At 41.7% G+C, this 21,500-nt stretch overlaps 1 protein-coding gene and 1 long non-coding RNA gene across 7 annotated transcripts in view; one reads left to right on the top strand and one right to left on the bottom strand.

Annotated features, from left to right (window-relative positions):
- The window catches only part of LOC309715454, a 135,400-nt gene that overhangs the window by 44,662 nt on the left and 69,238 nt on the right, over positions 1–21,500 (bottom strand). The window lies entirely within an intron of this gene.
- The window catches only part of srrm3 (serine/arginine repetitive matrix 3), a gene marked incomplete at its 3' end in the record, with an annotated part of 144,868 nt that continues 126,284 nt past the window's right edge, over positions 2,917–21,500 (top strand). For 3 of the 5 annotated variants that reach the window (XM_082548600.1, XM_082548595.1, XM_082548601.1), the window contains exon 1: positions 2,917–3,027. The remainder of the gene's footprint in view (positions 3,028–21,500) is intronic. The other 2 variants (XM_082548596.1, XM_082548598.1) reach the window with 1 other exon arrangement.

Below are 21,500 nucleotides of genomic sequence, written 5' to 3'. Positions count from 1 at the left end.
GTTTGTATGACGTCAATATTTGGCTTGATGGCAACATCTGGTGGAAATGTTGTGTCAATGGTCCACTTGGAAATCCCCTTACTGATAAAAATGCTGATGTGTCAAATACTTATTTTCCCCGCTGTATATATATAGAGAGAGACGAGACGACGAGGCTCCAGTTACAGCAGTGCAAGTAAACAAACAATAAATATAAGAAGAGTAAGAAAATAAATATACACTTTAGGACCAGGGGTGAAGGGATCAATAACAATTTAAATTTTATAATTTACAGTTTGATTTGATTTAAAGTCTCACACACAACCCATCGAAAGGGGAGGGGGGCCGGCTGCTTCCAAATAGAGCACATTTCATTCATAATGCTGTAAATCCAAGCCCATTACGTATTCATGATTTGAATCCTGGGTTGTGTGAAGTCCCAGAAATAAACCCTAGACAAAGTGAATCTGTGAACTAAGGTGTTGGTCTATTAGGTTATGTTGTGGCAATCCTCGGGTTGGGGGATTTGTGTTCATACTGGAGTGCAAAATTGAACTTTTCTTGTCCATCTTCCATTGGTTTTAAAGCCATCAGGTGCTCAGTTTAGAAAAAATAGAAAAGAAGAGGAGGAGAAACGAGCAAAAGATACAGGTAAGCAGATGTATCATTGGATAATGGCAGGTCATCCTGAAACAATCAGAATACTTTATTACTAAGGAAATTATGTGGATTACAGTTGCTCCAAAACGAAATGGTAAAAATAGTAACAGTAACAGACTAAACTCCAAACAATACATTATGTTACAGATTTAAATATTAATTAGTCAATGTCAATTGTTGATTTGCCCTGTTCTCATTGTATGACGAATTATGATGACTGTTTGCCGTTTGCATACAACACATACTCTCTCTCTCTTCATATGTGTGTGTGTGTGTGTTTCTCTGGTGAAATTCAGTATGGTTCTGACAGTTTTATGTTAATGTACAATGCTTAATATGTTTTATATGTATGTGTGTGTATGTGTGTTGGGGGGGGGGGGAAGGGGGGGCCGCCAGAGGGAGTGTTCGCCCGGGGCGCCAAACAGGCTAGGACCGCCACTGCCTCTATGTGTCTCTCTCACTTACTCAGTGTGCTTGGCTCCATGCTGCAGTGGCTCCTCCGGATCCATAGAGGGCACTGTGCTGCAGGCAGGGTCTGACAAGCGCAGTGTAGGGGTTTTGTTCCCAGAGCTCCTTGGTGCGCTGTCCACTTCAGCACCACAAAGCCGAGCGGAGGCAGCGGGCTAGCTAACACGGGTGGGACTGAAGATACGGCTTAACATCAGCACCAGCGCCAACCCGAGTCCCAGATACAGAAAATACTGAAAATTAGCCAGCGATATTCGACAGAAACACCGACAGCAACGAGTCAAGCGACTACAAAAAAAAGGTAAGAGTTTTCGAAGAAGCTCAAATAAGATCAAGTTGGTGGATAATAACGGGCATCCCAGAAGAAAAACGCGCTCCCCTTCCCTTCCTGCTTCATAAATACTGCATGACCTTATTAAGGCTGTGTTTACGTTAGCTTCCAGTCCTGTTTGCACAGCATGTATTCGCCTTATTGCGAGTTTATTAGACACAAAGAGGGACACTTCAGTGGTATAAAGCTGTAGGGTGACCGTATGGGCAGCCTCTCCTCGCTTTGCAGATGGTGCTGTTTTATAACTCGTCGATTTCCGCCCGCTTGCTACCCTGTGACCAGCTGCTGTTTCCTTTTTATTCCCCTCTGTCCTGGCTGCGGGACATTTAATATCTCCGCTACCGTTTTGTGAACCAAGTGGCGTGTTATGTGGCTAAACCGCCTCCGGTGTACCGCTGTTCATTTGCGGAATTAGCCAAGACTGACACAGCAGCAAATTCATCTGTCAAGCTCTGGTTGCATATGTGCATTTGGGTTAAAGGAAATATGTGTAAGCGTGTATAGTTTACCTAGTGAATACTTAAAGCTTTCCTATGGGACACCTTATCAGTGATTGTGAATACTTTATGAAAGATATCTATCTATCTATCTATCTATCTATAGCACTGTAAAACTAACGTGTATTGCTGTGCTATATGTGTGCAAATGAACTGTGTGGTAGGAAAGACCTAGAGAAGAATCAGAGTTGAAGCAGATCCCATAGGGATTAGTGTTTGTTTGTTTTTTTTGTTTTTTTTATTAAAAAAAACAAACATGTTTTTAAAGCATTTATATAATATAAAAGTCGGTATTGTGAATATCATCATACATTTTAATGTATGATGGCTTCATCACCTTTTCCAGGTGATGTCAAATCCCCCTGTGTAATGGAGCAAATGTCATAACGGTTCTTCTTCATAATAGTGATATATGTTTAAATATTACAGAGTGAATACAGCATAATATACGCTCACTGAAATCCCTTCTGTGATAGTCTGGTTACTGTTGCGGAATTTCCCCCTCCTGCTTCTTTAATCCATGAAATTGAAATGTTATAATGTGACACTGGAAATGAGCCAAAGACTTGGTGGTTCCAGCTTTAAATGGTTGTAAATTCTATATTTTACAACTGCTTGTCAGACAAAAGCATCTCTCTGAAGATGTCCCCTTGGGCTTTGGAAAAATGTCACAGACATCTTTCTGTGCTTGCTAAACCAAACAATTAAATAATTAAGGAATATGATCTAATGGCAAAAACCTACAATCCATCATACTGCTGCTTAATTATATTGCGATATGCAGCTCCTGGGCAAAACTCACAAATCCCTCTGCTCTCCGTGCCCACATAGCAAATCACTGTTTGCCTCAGTCCTTATGAAAACCCCATGAATCAGTAATCAGTGCTCTCTTCGTGATCGGGCAATAAGAAAAAGCCAGCAGGAGTCGAGTGAGTGACAGGACATTGGCGGTGCTGACCTGATACTCTGTTACATAGGACTTGGAGCGGCGCCTTGCTGGCCTGGCCAAACGAAAATACTGACTGAATCTCTGAAAGCAGGAGGCTTCCATTTTGCCACAGCGCTGCCATCGGTGAGATAGGCCCAAGTGAGGTAAGAGGCTGATAGAGGGATTAGCTAGTATTAGGATGTGGATGCTCATAGTGGTGTGAGAGAAATGTCACTCACTCCCACTCTATCTTCCCCTGCCGTCTCTCTCTCTGGCTCCTCTGGCTCCACAAAGCATCTGTCTCCTGCTTGCTCTGCATTCACATTGATCCTAGATGAGCAGTGATACCCCACCGCCATCGTCCCCACCTACCCTCTCTCCGCCAGCACCACAACCACTCTGCAGCATCTCAGTGGTTCTCCTCACTGTCCCTCATCGCCACATGCCGCTTCATGCCTCCCTGCACTCTCCTCTCATGGAGACACACACACACACACACACACACACACACACACACACACACATGCCTGCTGCTGTCCTGATTCCTCCTCCTCTTTCTGCTCTCCTAATATACTTAGATTGAGTAAAAAGGAATACTATGTGAAGCAAACAGAAATAATATTAAAAGATTATGGGAAATACTGAACTATCCCAAGTATTTCATTTGTAATGACCATGAAGAATACAATATGGATGTTGTGGCAAATAGTCTCAATGAATTCTTTGTAACTGCTGGACCAAATTTAGCCAGAACAATCACTTATCCTGGGAAAGCACAGGAAAAATCGGACACACTGATTGATAGAAATCCATATTCTATGTTTCTCACAGCCGTTGATGAAAATGAAGTTTTTGAAATTGTCAAAAAATGTAAAAATCAGAAATCTTTGGATTGTAATGATATTGATATGATAGTGGTTAAAAGAGTCATTGAGGCTATTATAAAACCGTTTACATACATCTGTAATTTATCATTTCAAACTGGTCAATTTCCAGATAGAATGAAAATAGCAAAAGTTATACCTCTCTACAAATCTGGCAACAAACACTATTTCACAAACTACAGGCCTGTCTCTTTACTACCTCAATTCTCAAAAATTCTTGAAAAACTGTTTAAAAACCGACTGGAAAAATTTATAGATAAGCATAAACTACTCACCGAGAGTCAGTACGGATTCAGATCAAGCAGATCAACATCATTGGCACTATTAGATTCAATAGAATACATCACAAATTCCATAGACAAAAAGCAATATGTGGCTGGGTTATTCATAGACTTGACAAAGGTATTTGACACAATAGATCATGATATATTAATAAGAAAACTGTAACGTTATGGTGTCAGAGCGGTAGTTTTAGATTGGGTCCGGAGTTATTTAAGTGATAGGAAGCAGTTTGTGAAATTAAATGGTGGTTGCTCCTTATGTATGGACATTGCTTGTGGTGTACCCCAAGGGTCAGTTTTGGGTCCAAAATTCTTCAACTTGTACATTAACGACATCTGTAAAATGTCCAAAGTATTAAAAATGGTTCTCTTTGTGGATGATACAAACATTTTTTGCTCTGGTGATGATCTGCAGAGTTTTTGGGAGGATATGACTAATGAAATAAGTAAAGTGAAGTTCTGGCTTGATAAAAACAAATTATCATTAAATTTGAATAATTCAGTCAGTGAAAATAAATTTTTGGGGGTAATAATAGATGAAAAACTTAACTGGAGAGCTCACGTAAGATATATTCATTCCAAAGTATCATGAAGCATTGCAGTACTAAACAAGGCAAAACAGGTATTAGACAGGACATCACTTCATATTCTCTACTGTTCACTGGTTTCACCATACTTAAGCTATTATGCAGAGGTCTGGGGCAATAACTATAAAACCACATTACATTCACTTTTTACTCTTCAAAAAAAAAGCAATTCGAATCATCCACAATGCAGGTTATAGGGAATATACAAACTCACTATTTTTGCAGTCTGAAATATTGAAAATTGACGATCTAGTGAAATTCCAAACAGCACAAATTCTATTCAAAGCAAAAAATAAAGAACTGCCAGGTAATATTCAGAGTATGTTTTTTTTTTTGAAAGAAGGAAGCTATAATTTAAGGCAGCGGTCCCCAACCCCCGGGCCTCAGACCGGTACCGGTCCGTGAGTCGTTTGGTACCAGGCCGCGAGAGTTGAGGCTCAGGTGTGAAATGTATAGTTTTCAGGGTTTTTATCGGTTTTCAGCGTTATTTTGTTATTGTAAATCATATATAAATCATATAAGGCTCACATGATTTACTCATGAAAGTGGCCACTTTCTCATTACTTTCATATATTTTTTTTAGTAAGTATACAAAACATACAAGTTTCATTGTATAATTTTTCAAGGGATCTTATATGTGTTTTCACTCTTGTATGCTTTTCATACAAGTTTCATATAAGACAGATAAAAACCTTATAAGATTTATATATATCTTTTCCATATGGGTTTCAACATGCAAATTAATCAGAACGGCAGCTATATTGAAATGTATTCATTTTTTTGTGTAGTATTTTTTTTCTCTCTCTTATTTTCTTTTCTAAATGTACCTGTATATTGTTTACATCAGGGGTGCTCACACTTTTTCCGCATGTGAGCTCAAAATGATCTACCCACTACAAAAATCCAAAACATATACTTATTTATAAATATATTGAGGATTCTTTATATCTACAATGTATATACATGCATAACCGCAATATCCAATATTTCACAACACAATTAACTATGTAAATTTTTTGTCATTACCTGAGTTTACTCTGATGACTTGCACTGAATTGAATCAGCCAGGGATGCATAGTCCGGACAGTAGCTGCTGACGGCCAGGTTTAAGAGAAAAAACCGAGAGCTAAAAATTGGAGTTAACTCGCTGACTAGCTTGTCAGTTTTACTACACTTCGCGCCGCTGTTTGCGCATGCGCAGCGACCTAAGCGTCAGAAAAAAATCTGATGTCATCTGACTGGCTTCCCTGTATCAATCAAGTGACGGGATGGATGATAGGCTGGCATCTATTTTTTTAATGCCATGCGATCTACCAATACTACCTTTGCGATCGACTGGTCGATCGCGATCGACGTATTGAGCACCCCTGGTTTACATGTTTGAAAGAAATTACCAATCAATCAATCAATCAATCAATCAATCAATCAATCAATCAATCAATCAATCAATCAATCAATCAATCAATCAATCAATCAATCAATCTCCCAAAGAGCCAAAACTCTGAGAGTAGAAACAGGGTAGGGTAAGTAGCATTGAAGCAAAACAACCAGACTTTGTCTCACGCAGTCATCTGATGATATTTATAAAGAGACTTAAAGCACAACTGGAGGCATGGCAAATAATTTTTAGTCAGAAGAAGCAGGAAAAATCAGCCCGATACATCACTCTCCGATTCTCCTTGAATCTGCTTATCCTACTTCAGTTGGCCGATAAGGGCCTGGCGGTGTGACTGCAGGTGGTAACGCTTAATGTTTTATTTAAAAGCCTTGTCAGGCTTAGTTACTGTCTTAAATCTGAATCCACTTATTTGTAGCTAAAGAGTTCACTTTCACTGCCTCACTATGTGGGCATGGTGAATGCTAAGACACCTCTTTAAAAAAAACTTCTGTTTTCTTCTGAGCACGTGAAGCTAGCTTACATAATCTGTAAAGTTGTGATGAAATGAGCGGGAGATCAAATGGTGGAAAAATTAGACCCCCCCCACCATATCACCACTTATCACAAAGATATCATAGGCAGCTCATTACTCAGAAGAGGCTTAAATGGTGTAATTACATGACACCGCATTGGTTTTCATTCCATCACTATCTTCATTCACTGTGTATTGACCCTTCTCACTATTCTGGAGCTTTCCATTTTCCCCTTAGTGTGTTCATAATGACAAGCTGTAAAGATGCAACAGATGTGTGAACAAAGCAAATAAAGTGCTGGTAACAAATTGAATCCCTGCTATTATCCCTCTTTAGAGTAACTAAGACAATGCACAAATCTAACAAAAGTACCAGACAGCCATGGCTTGAAGTAAACGCTGCATAATTTGAGATGTAAAACTGGAAGGAAGAAGTTTTTGCCACACAGAAAATCTGCACGTGAATTTGGAATGGTTTAATTTTATTCTGATTACTTAATTAAAGTAGAGCAGCACAGTGCACAGCGCAGTGTGTAAAGCGCTTTGAGTGCTCAGATGAGTAGAAAAGCGCTATATAAGAACCAGTCCATTTACCACTTTTACTTAGAACGAGGCTAGTTGGTAAATTACTACTTGCAAAGAGGGGAGGTTTCGTATGGTGACCAGCATACACAAGCGGAATCCTTACATCAAGCAACAATGCTCACGTGGCCGCATGGATACTGTTTGAAGACAGGCTTGAAAAGCTGAAACCTTTTATTTGTGTAATGATTACAGAAACTCTATATGTGTGTCCATCAGCCTGTCTGTCCAACTGTGCTCCATAGTGATTAATCCAGTCCACTTTACATTTGCTATCAGTGGCTCCCCTTAACTGACTGCTGTTTGTGTGTGTAAAGGTGTGGAGCACAGAGACACACACACACACACACACACACACACACACACACACACACACACACACACACACACACACACACACAAGGATTCCCAAACCTCTTAACCCAAAGTTTCACATTACATCCTAAATTGGTCCATTGTACTCATTGTATCAGTCTTGTTATACCCAAAAAGTGACGTTACCACAGCTCCATAGTGTTTATACCCACACAGGGCACAAGTATTGGCTACAGTATGATAGGTGTCACCAGGTAGATAGGTGCCTGCTTGAAATGGGGTAAGTCGATAGCGTGGGTTTTCAGGCAACTCACAATCTTACAGGTTGATACAGACAAAACAGTTTGTATGAAAAATAAATTATACATTTGACTTCTTCTTGTGTTTGAAGAAGAATCTGATACGATAGCCAGTATACGCTACTCTGGCTGCAGTCCTTGAAAGGCTATCATCGACTTGATGCGGTGTGTTGTTGCCATCATGAAAGCCTGCAGTAGCCCACTGGTAAGCAGAATGCAATGCCTTCCTCACTTCTGTTAAGGTTACCTGAGATTAATTCTCCCTCGTAAGCAAATCCCCTCTCCCGCCCTCTGGCCTCGCAGCAGGGCCTATGCCACGGCGCTCAGGTTGACAAAATAGCATGCCGCTCTTCCCACGTTAAAAGCACATCCATTTTTAATCCTCCCCCTCTGAGTACACACACACCCAAACAGATACATTATCTCCCTGTCTGTGTGACTGATTCTTCCAGGAGTTTGCGTTTGATATTTTGTCTCTTTCTCTTTACAATGTTGCAGCAGAGCCCATGTACGATCATGTGCAGTTTGTTTTGTATATTTCCAATGCTACTCTCTATGGGAGATTGTATTATTTTTGTTCCATTCTGCTTCCTCTAAGGTAGCTCACACTGCATCCACAACAAATATTGGAGAAGGCTTGTGCAGATATAGAGCGTGACTCACACTGACAACAAAATCAGAATGGGAATCTCTTGTGTATTGCTGAAGATGCCGAGGTTAGGCTTACGGCATCAGTTTGCAGTTCTTTCTCTTGTAATGTTCTCTTAAAATCACAATTGACATTGAGAAGTGATTAAGTTTTCCTTACAGTGGTTTGGATTCAAAATCAGTATGTCTGCAATGTAACTCCGGGTTTGAGGTCAGCCTCCCACTTGGAAGATCAAGAGAACACCTGCTTCATCTTCCTGATCAAAGAGAACTTAGCCCCAGATTCATCCTCATCAAGAAGCAAAAAAACACTGGATAAAATTTAGATCAAGGAGTAAAATCTGAATCTGAATAATTCAATCCAGGCTTCTTTTTTTCTGTGAAAATTGAGGGGGGGGGGGGGGGGGGGGGGGGGTATTTCTAATGAACTTGGTCCCTTGCGGAGTGATAACTGCTGAATAAGAGAATGTTTTATTTATTAGTTTCCATCTGAAGTATTACTAATAAATTTAGAATTTAGAAATTAGCAGGATTATTATCCATAAGAATCAGTGGATTCTTTTGCACCAGATTTTGAGAGCTGGCATGTACATGTCAGCATTTGTGTGAGAGACACAGAGAGATGTGATAAAACAGGCACATGAAACTGGATTATTGAAGTCAATACGGTTGTGAAAAATTGCCACACTCTTTTCGATTCGGGCCCGTTTGAGGCTGTCACACGCTTACTGTTCAAAGGGCACTATGTGACTGCTTGTTAGCCATCTTTGGGCTCTCTGTGTGTGAACTCTGTGTGTGTGTGTGTGTGTGTGTGTGTGTGTGTGTGTGTGTGTGTGTGTGTGTGTGTGTGTGTCCCCTAGGGATCCCCTTCCTCTATTCCACTGACTTCAGAGCTGCTTTGAAGTTCCTTCTCAGAGGAGAGGTGAAGGGGAGAGAAGTGAGGGGGGAGAGCCTGACACAAAAGATGGGCACTGGGATGGGAGAGTAGTTAAAAATGCTTAATTTTTATTTCTGCACTCGCTCTGCTCGTCGCTGAGCCCTTTATTCCTTTCGTAATTTGAGAATGATGTCATTGTCCACATGGCGCTCTTTGTATGACAAACTAGAACTGTGTTGCAGAGGCGAGTGCAAAACCAGAACTCAGTTAGAAAGCGAGTAAAGCCAGGGGAGCACTGTGTTAGGAATTTACAGCATATTAGGGTGGTCATGTAGCTGCACTCAGTCAGCCGATGAATAATGGAGGGGATCAGTGTCTAGTTCCGTCAGGTGATCCTGGTGTATTTTTCAGGAGCACTGTATGTGTTTATGTGTGTGTTTGTGTGTGTGGGTGGGGGTGATGGTGAGAAGAATGGAAAGAGGCGCAGTGAGAGCAGCTGCTGCTCTCCCAGCACACCCTCCACACAAAACCATCTGCCATGCTGACTCCAGAGAACACACACACGCACACACACACACACACACACACACACACACACACACATACACCAAACCTTCTTATTGTCTTCACTAAACACAAACTACACATACAAAGAAAAGTACACTCTATTATTTTATTATTGTAGATCAGATTCATTTCAGATTCTTTTTATTATGATTTTTTTTACTATTACTATTTTACAAACTCACTATTTCTTGCACAGCGTATGCATAGTGTAGATGACAAAGAAAGATTTCCTAGTTATCCTCCGATGCGTGAAAAATATTGACTGAACTTTGAACATGTAAATTAGCACACCAAAGCTACACCTCAGCTATTTAGCTCTGCTACATGTCACCCAATTCAAAACACACACACACACTGTAAATATGCTGTTGATGATGATGCTTTACTGCACACAGCCCATGCAGTGACAGCATGTAATTGTTTGTATTTCTTAGTGTTCCTTAGCAGGCTCACTAAACCCAACCTCTGTGATAGATAATGTAGATAACACATAAGTGCGAGTGGGAGAAATTATCCTCTCAGCAGCCCATCCAGTGCTGTCATAATCCTGAGTGGGTAAATCGGTGGAGAGGATCGGGCAAAGATAAGATGATGACTCAGGGAGAAGCCATCACTTGAGGAAATGAGACAGAGCCTCAATAATGGCTCGTTTGGCAAATTGCTAACCTCTGTGTCTCACCCATTAAAAATCAGTATTTACAAGGGTAAACTAATAAACCCCCCACTAGACCCAGCTTGTGGTTCATATAGTTTATTTACATAATATTGTATCCTGGTAATAATTATTTGCATCGTGTACAGGCCTTTTTAATAAACACGAGTTTAATTGCTCTGGAGAAACAGCATTATGAGCGTGTGCAATGAGTGACAGTGGTTTACTGTGAGTGAAAGCAGCAGACCGCAGCGGATAACAAAATGTCATCAGCACTGAGCTGCACAGTGTGGCAGACTTCCATTTATTTACCCCAGAGAGACAAGAAAAAGGCCAAGGACATGGAGGAATAAAAGCAGGAAAAGGTGATGCTGCGAGCAAAAACTGTACTGAAAAGATGAATGCAGGCTCTGACCTTTCCTATCTTTTCGTTCAGAGCATACTGGGAATTCATATTGATGCTGCTTGCTGCAGTCACCGTGCTGCTTTCGCTATTTAGAGCAGGTCACACATAAAAAAACTGTGTTTCCTTTATCCTTGGCTTATAGCTGGTGTACACTGTTAGAAGTGAATAGTAGATTGACCTCAGTGTAAAATGAGCCCCAGCTCAGTTTAGAGCTGGTCATAGTGGTGTGTGTTCACTGCATATTCACTGCAGCTCATAAGAATACTCGTCTATATAGCTGTAATGGGGGAGGGGTGAATCACTCTTTGATTATGTGAAACTGTGTGTATGTGTCTAAGGTAAGACTAAAACTAAGTAACTTTTTTTAGAAATCAATCCTGTTTCTCCCTCCAAGTGAGAAAACACTTGCACCTGCACCCGCACCTGCGCACTACCTAAAGAGGTTGGATACTGTCTACCATTGTGCTTTACATTTTATTACTAGCTATGGAAATCATGAACATCATTGTTCTTTGTATGCTGCTGGTAAATGTCCATCTTTGTATATATGCAGACTTTCCCATTGGTTGGTCTTTATCTATAAATCTCTCCTTGGGCTGGTTCCCTCTTATTTATGTGTTTATATGTGTAAAAACCACAACCAATACATTCTCACAATATCATACAAATGATTGTCCCAAAAATCAGAACAGAATTAGGGAAAAAGGCTTTTAAATATGCTGCCCCTGCTTCCTGCAGAACTGAAATGATCAGAATTGGTTACCATGGGGGAGTTTAAGTCCATCTTAAAGGAACAAGAGAATAACTCTTTTACTCAGTGTGATTGTTTTCAATGTCGCTCTCAATTGATCTGTTATTGTATAGTTTTCACATGTTTGTACGGGATATTGTATTTGTTTTAAATGTTATGTACTTATGTGGTACATGTATTTTGACTTTTGTTGCCATGATGCCAGGTCTCTCTTGGGAATTAGATTTTATTTTTTTTTGTGTCCCTTTTGGATCTTTAGCCATCAGAATTGTTGTCTTAAGGCCAAGAAAGATGCCAAGCGGATTTATTTTACCAAGTGGATCATCATGGCCTTGCCATATTGGTCCATTTGATTGACCTTTATTATAATTATGAATTTATTTTATTTTCGGTTGCTACAAACGGGACAGACATGACTGGGGGATAGGACAGGGAGAAAGAATGAAAGAAAGAGGGAGAGAAAGAAAACCAAAGGGGAGAAGAGACGGTGAGAAAGGGGGGAAGAAAGAAAAAAAAACAAACAAAACACCTGAATCACCTGTATGGAGAAAAAAAAACAGAAGAGAAAGCAAACAACAAAGAGCAACATAATAAAAAAACAGCACCATCACAATAAACTAGCTAGCAGTAGATAACAGTAGATACTAAATATTAAACGATATTGTGCAGCACGCAAGATAGACAGCGCACAATGTGCTTTGAGGCAGCAGCCAAGAAGGTGTAGTCCGCGTCTGTGAACACCTGTGTGCATACCTGTGTTGATCAGCATGCTTGTATTCCAAAGGTTTCTCCATGTAACGATCTGCTAGGGAGTGTGGGGAGCCATAGCCCCGTCCACCAGGGTATGAAGCAGGTATGGAGGAGATCCAGGCCCCAGATATCCAGAGGCCCCAGAGTACAAGGACCCAAGGAGGACCACCAAAGGGGGGGGGGGACCGTGCCACCCTCCTGGGAAGAGCTGAGTAGAGCCCCAAACAGAGGTCACCCCGCAGTTACGGAGCAGAGGCCAGAGGGGGTTGCAGTGGCGTGCCCGCGGGCTCTGCCAGCAGCCAGCTGTGCCAGAGAGGACCGAGCTTCAGGCCCAGAGGCCAGAGGGCATCCCACCCCCCCGGAAGGAGCCCAGCCGGGCCACAGGCGCCCGGCCCCGCCAATCGGCCACCAGGAGTGAGCCGGTACATACATGAGCGCCCAGCCCCAGACGACAAGGACCACCAACACACCAACGTCTGAGGGCATCAGCCACCGGCAGGGAGTGTGGTGAGGGGAGATAGGCCTCCGTACTTTAGAGGGCCTGAGAGGTTGAGTCTAAGACCCAACCTGACATATAGACACAGACGAACAGGCACACGCGGACACAAACGTGCATTCCCAATCCATATGCACAACCAAATACTCGGCACTCACCCAACGTGTAGACTAGGGCTGCCACGATTAGTCGAATAGTCACGATTACGTCGACTATCAAAATCGTCGACGACTGATTTAATAGTCGACGCGTCGTTTGAAGCTTTGTAAGATCACAAAAGACGCAGGAATAAGTAGTAGGATTTAAGAGTGTAATAACGGACTGAAACAGAAGATGGCAGCACTGCATGTACAAGGATACCAGCTGCCGTTAAACCCCGAAGAAGAAGAAGCTGTGTCCCAGAATTCATAGCGCAGCCCAGCTCAGATTCCAACAATGGCGGCAGCTAGTTAGTTTTAATATTACTCTTATTATTCTTTCTGGGTCACAAAATAAAAGTTTAACATATTTTCAGGCGAGAATGTAGCTGTGTAAACCTCAAATATCTGCTCAGTTTATCAAGACACCACATACTTTCAAAAGCGCTCCGATGTTTTCGGAGACGTCTGTTACCCACTAGCTCGATAGCTAGCCGGGGGCTAGGCTCACTAGAGCCGTGAGAACACCGGACTCCGGCAAATCGTTTTCAAACCCACCGCCGTCTTTTGCTACTCAGGTTAAACATGATATATAAGTCACTTAGATAACTTAAAATTTTATTGTTTGGCTTTTTTTTTTAGTATTTTATTTGTTCCTGAGTAAATCGGTTTGGCTGAGATTAAAGTTATAGTTTTTACACAGCTGAATAAATGTCAAGCAGACAGCTGATTATCAGAAGTGTGAGATGCTCGAGAATTTACTCCGGTGTCCTGTTATATTTTAGATAGCAAGGAGTTTATTAAACTTCACCGAGACAATCTGCAAATTTCATTCAAATTTAATAAACTATCATCTTGTCTTTATTTTTAGTTAGCACATACCTTAAACACTTAAAGCTGTAAGCTAATGATAGTTATATAAGAGCAGATGCTGCTGGTGCAATAAGCTGTACGTTTTACTCCAATGGATGATGATCTGATTAGTCGACTAATCACAAAAATAATCGGTGACTAGTCGACTATCAAAATAATCGTTTGTGGCAGCCCTAGTGTAGACAGACACAAATAGACACTGCACAGACAGTCGCACTCCCCAAACATACTCTATATCCCAGGTCCAGGTACCCCCGCCCTCAGAGGGGCAAACCGCACCTAGACCCAGGAGATGTAACCCTTCTCTCTGGGGTGGAGGCAAGCGGATCACCTCCTTATCTGCAGTAGCAGGGAGGCCCCGCATCCCAGACCCCAGTCTGACGGCCAGCACCTCCTCCCAGCCCCCCAGCCCTGACGGCTAACAGAACCTGGGTGAGTGAAGACCTCAAACCTCCCTACGCCCGCTCATATGTAGTGTTGCTGTGTGCTGTTCTAAAGTGCATTTAAAACTCAGGACAGCATGGTACTTGCTTCCTCTCAGAGAGCAGCACGGCTCCTCCCGAAAACCCTTAGTGCCTAAATGCATTTAAAATTGAGGGTAGGGCACCAGCGCCAGAGGTGGGTTGGAGTACACCGACCATCCTCTGGATGCTGTAAAACGTGCCCACCCCCAAGGCCCTATATGTATGTGTTATGTGAGAGTGTGAGTAATGTGGATGTCTAGGTTGCAGAATAAAATTGAGGCACAGGCGGCCAGAAGGGGACAGAGGGGGAGTGCCTCTCCTGCACTCTGGTGACATACCTGCACCCCAAGCCCTGCGTGTGTGGTTGGGTGTGGTAGAGCGGGAATAGGGAGGCAGCTGAGGATGGGGAGGGAAGAAAGGGAGGGGCAAGCGGCCCCTCCCTGGGGCCAGCTCCCCCACTGACCCCAGTAGGCACCCCCACACTCCGGAACCCACCAGGGCAAGGGGGCCCAGGCCCATCCGGACCGGGGCCCGCAGCAGCAGCACCGCCCAGCCCCACAGAGTCCGGGGCAGCCCACCCGACTCCACCCCAGAGAAAACTGCACCCACCCCATCATCCAATCATCTCCCAAACTACACAAGACAATAGACACCCAGTTTGAGTTCACTCTCCACCGCTCCTATATCTCTCCCCCCACCTGCAGAGTGAGCTCCTGTATTGAGGAGACCACCTGCAAAGATATAACAACCTCCCCACCAGTTAGAGAGCCCCCTAGTTGGGCCGATGCACCAGAGGTCCCCTGCACTGGGGCTGAGCCCCCCTGCACCCACCCGCCCACTGCTCCGGCGACACAACAGCCAGGACCAGAGCCCCCAAGGTCCAGCCAGCACCCCAGACCGGGGGGCGGAGCACCCCCACACCCCCAAGCCGCCACGCCCGTCCCGGACCCTCCCAGGGGCAGCCAGGCTACCAGGCCAGTAACCAACGTCCGCCAGCACAGACCCTCCCCCATCTCCGCTGTACGCAGCCACAAGGAAAACACCATCTAAGAGCCCCCAGAGTTCCTAACCAGGTCATGGCCACATCCCCCAGGTTAGGCCCTCTAGGGAAACGTCCCTAGGGACTCCCCAGACGCCCTAAGGCCGTCCCTACCCCCAAATCAACCACAATAGCGAAGGCAGGACCAAACCATGACCCCCCACCCCCACTAGGTGATGAAGCCGATGAAAGGAGCCCAAAGGGATTGATCAAATGTGATGGCAGATGTTGTATCAATTAAATGGTTTCTATATTGGTTAGAATTAAGATTATTTTTATTTTTCCAGTTAATGAGGACTATTTTCTTGGCAATGCATAGGGCCGTAAAAACAACATGGGCTGTGTTTATTTCTGCAGTGACCTCATCCAAGTTGCCCAGCAAGCATACTAAAGGGGAGGCTGGAATGTTAAATTTCAGACACTTTGATAAGTCTTCACATATCTCACGCCAAAATTTCTGAACTGGTGGACAGAACCAAAGAGCATGGATGTAATTGTCCGGTGTATTTGCTGTGCAGTGTGAGCAGTTGTTGGAAGGCATGTAGCCCATCGTGAACATCCTATGACCAGTATAGTGCACTCTGTGTAATATTTTGTATTGTATTAATTGCAAACTGGGATTTCTGATCCATTGAAAGGTTTTTAAGCACATCTGAGACCAAAGGTTTGGGTCTAAGTTGATTGATAAATCTGCTTCCCATTTTGCAATCCGGTTGTTCAGTGATGACACGACGAATCCTACTTCCGGGCCTAAAGTAGTCTGCGTTTAATATGGCTTTTGTGTTGTTAACATGTTTAATGTTATGTATTTTCTTCTATTTGATCTCAAAAAGCTCCTAAAACAGTCAGTGATCACTGTTGACCTCCCTCGGCTTTTATTACTGCTAATCATTTATTTAAGATCAGTTTTTAAAACCTTAGGATGTAACTACAGCCCATCCCATGCAGCATGGGATGACTAACCTCGTATTATGGATGGATTATCTCAGTTGTTCTCCTGGCTGAAGTTTGGTCCTTTTACAGCATCCTGCCATGCGATTACATTTGTTCCTGACCACCGAGAACACTCACGTTAACTTTTATCGAGTGGAAAAAACTTAGCTTGTTTATATTATGCTAACATAGCTGTGTCGCTAGCGGTCACGTAGCACATCATTATATACCAGCTAGCCCAACTTCAGTAACCCTACAAACGTCACTGCGTTTTAGTTTTCTGTCTTCATTTATGCTGGAAGTGATAACAGAGCTGTACGTTTTAATTTGTTTCCAAAACCCCGCAGTCAGGACATGCTATATTGTATTTAGATAGAAGCTAGCGAGCTAACTCCCTGCTAACTTCTAACTCCGTTAAATGTCATAAATTCCGTTTTCATGGATGCCTGGATGTTAAACTCAATTGTTGAACCTGGTAGAGCAGAACGCTGATCATTTTATTAAAGATGAAAGACTTTAGACAGTTTTTCAACTCTCAGTAATGCCATAGTGATCGTTTGATATATGGACCTGCAGCGGAGTTTAGGTCCAGACACGGCTAGTGACGTCAGACTGAACAACCGGATAGGAAGGGATATTCATTCATCTATTTTAGAAAGTGTTCTGTATATTTTAGACAATCATTTGGGGGGGGGGGGGGGGGGGTTAGACTAAAAAAATTGTACCACACTTGGTCGTGTTTGTAATTCAGCTTCACTGGGATTAAATTTCCTTTTTACTATGGATTTAATTTGTTGATATTCCAAAAATCGTTTCTTGTTGATCCCATATTGTGTAACTAGTCTGTCAAACGAAATAAAGTCTGTTCCTTCCAATATATGTTCCAAGTATTTAATTCCTTTGCAACTCCAATGTGGAAAGTTTATCATGTTATTGTTTTGTAATATGTCCGGATTGTTCCAGATAGGTGTACGTTTACATGGGATTAATGAAGACTCTGTCATTTTTTAGAAACTCCCACCATGCTGTAAGAGAAGAGCTAATATTGATGCTTTTAAAGCATTCATGTCGTTTGATGTTTGAGCTTATAAATGGTAGGTCTGAAATTTCTAGGTTATTACATAGTGCCTGTTCTACATCTATCCAAGGTTCATCTAAGAGGGTGTGTTTAAACCATCTAGAGATGAACTGAAGCCTGTTGGCTAAAAAATAGTGATTAAAGTTAGGCAGATCAAATCCTCCTTTATCCTTGGTCCTTTGTAGTGTTTTTAAGCTGATACGTGGGGGTTTATCTTTCCAAAGGAATTTAGAAATATACGAGTCTAGAGATCTGAACCAATCTTGTGATGGCTTATTTGGGATCATTGAAAATAAATAGTTTATTTTTGGCAAGACCATCATTTTTATAGCAGCGACCCTTCCCATGAGTGATATGGGTAAAGATTTCCATCTAGCCAGGTCGCCTTCTACTGTCTTTAAAAGCGGGATGTGGTTTAATTTAGTTAATTCTGAAAGTTTAGGAGAGAAATTAATACCTAAATATTTTATATTTCCACATTGCAGTGGGGAAGGAGAAGAATTATGGAAGGAGCAATTAATCGGAAGAACTGTTAACCAGTTAACTCATTCACTGCCAGCCATTGGCAGTGAATGAGTTAAACCCATTGACTCATTCACCGCAATTGACGGCTATAGACGTCAATGGCAGTGAATGAGTTAATTGAATAATCTGAGACACTTGAGAAAGAATTTATCAATGCAATTACCCCAGAGATATATGTTTTTGAGTTTTGGAGAAAAAGTAACACATCATCTGCATAAAGGCTGATTTTATGTTCTATATTCTTACATTTTATGCCCTTAATTGTTGTAGCCTGTCTAATTGCTGCTGCTAGTGGCTCAATAAAAATTGCAAACAGTGAAGGGGAGAGTGGGCATCCCTGTCTCGTGCCCCTCAGAAGAGAGAAGCTGGAGGATGTTTGGTCATTTGTTCTGACACAAGCTGTTGGGGAGTTATATAATATTTTTAACCAGTTTATGAAAGAGGGTCCAAAACCAAATTTGTGTAAAGTTGCAAATAGAGATTTCCAGTTAACTCTGTCAAATGCTTTTTCTGCATCTAAAGAAAATATTATGGTTTCAATGTTTTTACTGCATGAGTAGTCTATTAAATTAAGTAATCTACGTGTATTTGTTGATGAGTGCCTACCTTTTATAAAACCAGTTTGGTCAGGATGAATTAAAAGGGGGGTTAGTTTCTCTAATCTCTTTCGGAGAGCTTTGCAGATTATTTTAAAGGCTACATTAATAAGGGATATTGGACGATAGCTTGAAGGAAATACAGGGTCTTTGCCTGGTTTTTGTAAGAGACTGATATTTGCAGAGTTCATATTTGGTGGTAGTCTACCATTTTCTTTGATTTCCTGCAACATCCTGTGAAAAACTGGTGCCAGAATTGTCCAGAATTCTTTGTAAAAATCTGTTGGAAAACCGTCTGGACCTGGAGCCTTATTATTGGGTATACTTATCAGAGCTTCCTGGAGTTCACCTGGCGTCAGTGGCGAATTTTGGAAGAGTTATGTTGTCGAGAAATTGATCAATTTCTTTTTTAGATGGGTTTATTTGTGGTGTATATAAAGTTTCATAGAAATCCCTAAAAATTTTGTTTATTTTTTTAGGATCATATATTGTATTCCCAGATAAATCTTTAACAGCACATATAGTTGTTTTTTCTTTATTGATTTTTAACTGGTTAGCAAGAAGTTGTCCGGATTTGTTACCGTGTTCATAATTTTGCAGGCGAAGTCTTTGTACTAAGAATTTAGTCTTTTTATCAAGAATTTCATTTAATTCTAGTTTTGTCTTGCGTATTTTGTTTAATATTTCTTGATCTTGGTGTGACACATAGGCTTTTTCTAAGGATCTGATGTTTTTCTCTAGTTCCTGAATTTTTTTGTTTTCTTCTTTCTTCTTATGTGATGAGAAAGAGATTATTTTACCTCTCATCACGGCTTTCCCTGCTTCCCAGAGGACAGATGCTGATGTTCCAGGAATGTCATTGAAGCCTAAATATAGAGTCCATTCTTTTTTAAAGTATTTGATAAACTCTTCGTCTTTGAGCAGTGATGTATTAAATCTCCAGTTTTTTCTTGGTGTAGTATTATTCATCTGTGTTAGTGTTAAAGATACAGGAGCATGATCGCTGACAGCTATAGGATGAATCTCAGCGTCTGTAATGTTACTCAGCAATGAGCTGCTGACCAGAAAATAATCCAGACGAGAGTAGGAGTGATTGACATGTGAGAAGAAAGAATATTCCTTACTGTTGGGGTGAAGGGAGCGCCATGCATTGCAAAGACCAAAGTCGCTCATATACTGTTTGATTATATTTGTGGACTGCCAGTTACACTGAGTTCCTGCTGTATTGAGCCTATCCATTTCTTCATTTAGTCCCAGTTTGAGGTCTCCCCCAAGAACAATTGTGCAATCTAGGTGTTTGGAGAGTGTACTAAAAAATCCATGATCTATAACTGTATCGAGTACTGTGAAATTAATATTTTTATGTATTAGAATTGCTACTCCTTTGTCTAGAATTATAACAGGCTGAGAACACATTAGGAAACTCAGGTGTTTTAAGTTATTCAAACCTGTGACAGGCATGTGGGTTTCTTGTAATAAAACAACGTCTGCCTGTAATTTTTTTAAGTTGGTTAAGTATTTCTAACCTTTTTTCCCTAGAGCAAGCTCCATGCACATTCCATGTGACAAATCTTAGCATGCCCATAGTTGTGTGTTTGTGGCTAATGATGTACGCTGTGTGTCTCGCTTAGACTGGTGAGGAAAATGGAAACACATCATTTTTTTATTTTTTTTTGTAAGTAAAGAGAAGAAAATGCGCGGCGAGAAGCTCCATAGGTCTGACTATGTGTGTGCATAATAACTAATATGAGCAAACGTGTGTGAGTGTCCTATATCTGTGTGCACTGTGTGGCTGTTGTAAATGTGTTCCCTTTAAACGCATGTGTGTGCGTGATCGTGCAGAGTAAGCATGTAGAAATAGACAGTGTCGCTTGTGGATGGATAGGTAAACAGTGATCGACATAGTGATAGAAAAGAGAAGCAAATAAACCAAAGAGCAAGGTGCGCGACAAGAGAGAGAGAGGGAAAAAGAAATAAAAACGGAAACATTCCAATTAAAGCATTGGCGGAGAGTGACGGTGACGTTATACTAAATTAGCAAACTGAAATTACATAGTTAAGCAAAAGTTAATACAAGAGAGTGTGAGTGAAGAGAATAGTGTAGCAGATTCTTATCTGGTGTGCGGTCAATACAGCCATGGAGTGGTGCCAGGGTCGCGGTAAAGCTGTTCGTCCACGTGGGGCCGGTGTTCCAGATCTACTGGCGTTTAGATCAACTGGCGTTGGTCGAACAGATGTGTGGCAGTCTTGCGTTTCAGTAGCTGCTACTGACAAACCAGCAAAAAACGCCAAATGTGTCATCTGTGACACTTGTGAGGTTATCGCAAACACACTCCGTCAGTCTTGATGCTGTTGAACAACAAAATGTTTAAAAATGTGGCAAGTTAACCTGGTGATATCCTGACGCGATCGCGAAAACAGCAAACAATTAACACCACGCCGATGTTGTTCACCGGACAGCAAGAGTAAACGATCGGGAGACTCAAGTCGTCGTTATCGTTCCCCTCGCACGTTTTATTTCTCCAGTTTCAGCGTTTTTGCTCCACAACTAAAGCGAGCAGTTTACTTTGTGCACTAACATGGAGTCGAGTCAACCAGCGCCACCTCTGGCCAAGTGCCACAGCCTACAGCCAGATCAACTTGTGACACACATCTGCAGCACGTTTGAACTCGTGTCATGCACAACACATTTGTACCTTTCAATTGTGTCTGTTTGTGCGTCATGCAAATAAACCTTTGAAAAGAATGAAATGATATCATATATTCCTTATTGGCCTACATTTGTACAAAATTCCAGTCATAGAAATCACCACTCCAATTGGTCATCATGATTTTAATATTCTCTTTTCCCATAACAATGAAATACACCTTGGACAAATATGACACATCAATGTTTCATTAGTGTTGTCACATCACATCCTGTAAGCAGAGTCTGCCTGTGTCTTTTCTCCGGAAATTAATATTTCCAGCCAATATAGGCAATTTGT

The sequence above is a fragment of the Aulonocara stuartgranti genome, assembly GCF_965226115.1.
Source record: "Aulonocara stuartgranti genome assembly, chromosome: 10".
Taxonomy (NCBI): Eukaryota; Metazoa; Chordata; class Actinopteri; order Cichliformes; family Cichlidae; genus Aulonocara; species Aulonocara stuartgranti.
This window is presented reverse-complemented; position numbering and strand designations above follow the sequence as displayed.